Source organism: Schistocerca piceifrons, chromosome 3, assembly GCF_021461385.2.
Source record: "Schistocerca piceifrons isolate TAMUIC-IGC-003096 chromosome 3, iqSchPice1.1, whole genome shotgun sequence".
Taxonomy (NCBI): domain Eukaryota; kingdom Metazoa; phylum Arthropoda; class Insecta; order Orthoptera; family Acrididae; genus Schistocerca; species Schistocerca piceifrons.
The window spans coordinates 229,034,263-229,037,953 of record NC_060140.1 but is presented as its reverse complement, the minus strand read 5'-3'; the positions used below and the strand labels follow the sequence as shown (position 1 = coordinate 229,037,953).

The following is a 3,691-nucleotide window of genomic DNA, read 5'->3' as shown; positions in this document are numbered from 1 at the left end:
GTTTCACTTCCATACATGGCTACACTCCATACAAATACTTTCAGAAACGACTTCCTGACATTTAAATCTATACTCGATGTTAACAAATTTTTCTTCTTCAGTAACGCTTTCCTTGCCATTGCCAGTCTACATTTTATATCCTCTCTACTTTGACCATCATCAGTTATTTTGCTCCCCAAAGAGCAAAACTCCTTTAAGTGTCTCATTTCCTAATCTAATTCCCTCAGCATCACCCAACTTAATTCGACTACATTCCATTGTCCTCCTTTTGCTTTTGTTGATTTTCATCTTATATCCTTCTTTCAAGACACTGTCCATTCCGTTCAGCTGCTCTTCCAAGTCCTTTGCTGTCTCTGACAGAATTACAATGTCATCGGCGAACCTCAAAGTTTTTATTTCTTCTCCACGGATTTTAATACTTACTCCGAACTTTTCAGGTTATCTTGAATGAATTACCACATATGTCTAATGGCTTATCACCAGTAGAGATTATGAATAAAACTTTCATTGGAGAACCACTATTAAAGTTATTTAAATGGCTCCCTGCAGTATAATTATACAATTTTGTGAAAAAAATTGCAAAAATAAGTGCACAGCAGGATATTGAACCACAAAAAAAGCAATTACACCACAATCCCAGATTGATGACTTGTAACAGTAAGAGATTTTCATCCTATTTCTAATTTGAAAAAGGAAACAAGAAAATTTTTTCCATGCTATAGAGAATCGTTCCTGGTGTTGGGTCTGCCTCATCCAAAAGTGGTATTCCTAGCAGACCCAGAGATAGTCAGGAGAAGGGATTATACAATAGCGACATGTTAAAGAAGTTCATACTATGAGGAGAATCTGCCATCCTCGCAGATGCGGCGGACTGACAACCAGCAGGTTTCGAGACAGCTGCTTTAGACTTCCATATTTCATTTTCCCTAAAGCAGTTTGTTTTACTTTTTCTATCCTATTATCTTTAACGTAAATCTAACTTTTACAGTCTTGTCACCAGTATTAGGAAACAAGAGACTGCTACTGTTGCGACGCAAAGTCAAGTGCTGGCACGCCAGTCGGGAACGATAGGGAAGAGATGGCTGTGAGAAGACATCAGTCAATCGCAAGCTCACTGGACCTCCCTCCAGTATGACAGCAAAACAGCAGCGGTCCCGATGCAAAGAGGACATAAGCGCTGTGACCGACTGGTGACAGCTTCAAGACTAGTGGCTTGCATAGCAGCGTCAACGCTACATCACTTCGCTTGTATTCTCTATGTAGCACAGACTTGGAATTGTCTATACTGAAGAAGATTTACTATTTTGTATGTCACCCTTTGCTTGCAACACATCTGTGTGGTTACCAAAGTTAAGTATTATGATTTTATTTTTGTAATAAAACTCATTAATACAAATTGTTTGAACGTTTGTCTAGCGAACCAAGTATGCAGGATTCTACACACCACATATTTGACAACGAGGCTGGACATAATATTTGGCGAGAAGGTGTAAAAAGAGCCCAGAGCCTGGCAGCCACAGTTTTGTTTGTCATGGGCTTTTGTGTTTTTGCGCCTTAATTCTACCTTGTTTTTTTTCTTTACAGGGGTGTGTTTACATCTTTTAACAGTGTTTCTTATAGTGTTTTTCTATCCAGTGTTTTCAGGGGGGGCATTGCAAAAATTTTCTTTGCTTGCATGCTTATTTTTATTGCTTGCATTGTCTGTTAATTGTGTTTGTCTCTTCCAAGAAGAGGAACCCACATCTCTTACCCCCTGCTCAGGCACCACAGCTGCAAGCAATAGATGCAATGCAGTGAACACAGATGTTTCAGTTTCAGATGTAGCAGACAGCCATCCTACTAAACACACTACAGCAGTTGCTAACAAACCAGTCTACCAATGCTGCGCAACTGCAACAACTGTAGCCCCGAGTGCCATACCGCCTTTTCACCAGTTTAACAAAAAAAGAAGAGGAATGGCTCGATTGGTCGCAACAGTACGAAGCCCAAGTAATCACCCACAACGTGTCAGGTACTGTGGAACTCCATTGCCTTTTGTCAATGGTTAGGAAGTGCAGTCATTCGCCTCATTCAGAAACTGTTCTCTAATGCCACTCCGAATGAACTTTCCTACAATCAGGTTGTAGATTCGCTAACTAAGTATTATGACCAAGAAGTGAATGTGGTGGCAGCTAGGTACCAATTCTTTCAGGCATTGACATACGTCAACGGGGACAGATGAAAATGTGTGCCCCGACCGGGACTCGAACCCAGGATCTCCTGCTTACGTGGCAGACGCTCTATCCATCTGAGCCACCGAGGACACAGAGGATAGCGTGACTGCAGGGGTTTATCTCTGGCACGCCTTCCGCGAAACCCACATTCTCAATGTATTGTCCCGCACTACATTCATAGTGCCCCCACCCATTATAGTCATTACTTGCGGCGCGTTGCCGATTCCCAAGAGTTCGGGCACTGCTTGTGCATTCGCCCAGAAGAAGAAGATGGTCAAGTGGCCGGTGAGCCTTAACTATATATACTAAGATGGTATCTGTTCTTTTGGACATGCCATCGGTGACCATGCAGCTCGTTAGAATGAAATTACAATGAAATAACAGGAAGGAACAGGAGCAAGGAGGGAATAACAGAGAGGATAAAGAAGATGAGGTCAGCCTTCTGCATGATGAGAGAGGTATACAATAAAAAGAATATATCCACAGAGGCAAAAATAAGCCACTACAGTGAGGAATGCAGTATTATATGCTGCTGAGACGATGACACTAGGAAGAAATGGGGCAGAGCAACTAGAGAAAGAAGAGAGGAAAATACTAAGAAAAATACTAGGTCCCAAAAGAGGTGGAGAGAGGTGGATGCGAAGACCTCGGGAAGAATTGTACCGGAACATGAGAACAATATCCGGGGAAACCAGACTCGAAAGGGCAAGGTTTGCTGGGCATGTAGTTAGGAAGAATGACGATGGACAGAATGATGAAGAGAGTGTAGGAAACAACAGGGAGGACAAGGGGAAAGACAGGAACCAAGTGGATTGTTGAACTTCGGAAGGACTGGTTGGAATTGGGAATCAAGGTCGAAGGAAAGGAAAATTGGAGGAACAAATATACACCGACAAATATGCCGGAGATCAATGACAGAGAAATGCCTCTGAGCACTATGGGACTTAACATCTGAGGTCATCAGTCCCGTAGAACTTAGAACTACTTAAACCTAACTAACCTAAGGATGTCACACACATCCATGCCCGAGGCAGGATTCGAACCTGTGACCGTAGCGGTCGCACTGTTCCAGACTGTAGCGCCTAGAACCGCACGGCCACACCGGCTGGCCAATGACAGAGAAGAATACAGGAAAAGATTAGAATGTCACCAGTGGAGCCGCCAGGAGAAACGGAAACTGAAGATCTCGGAAGAAGAGTGGGAGAGGAGAAGAGAAAGAATGAAGAGGTTCTGGGAGAAGAAGAGGAAAATGCAATCCACGAAGGGGCTACCTGTGGTCCTACAGAGGTCGTAACACAAGAAGAAGAAGAAAAGAAGAAGAAGTAGTTCTCTGTCAAGGAACAGTAAGGTACAGACACACTAGCACATTATATGTTTTTATAAAAACTCTTGCCCTTTGACAATAGCAAACAAAGGAGATGATATAGTTATGGGTGATGTTGTGCTGACAGGTTTTCTGTCATACTTGAGGATTGCAA

General features: G+C 42.7%; 1 non-coding gene across 1 annotated transcript; it reads right to left on the bottom strand.

The window, feature by feature from the left end:
- Positions 1-2,228: 2,228 nt before the first annotated feature.
- Positions 2,229-2,302, bottom strand: Trnat-cgu. The gene has a single exon. It is a non-coding gene; the product is annotated as a tRNA-Thr (tRNA).
- Positions 2,303-3,691: the final 1,389 nt, after the last annotated feature.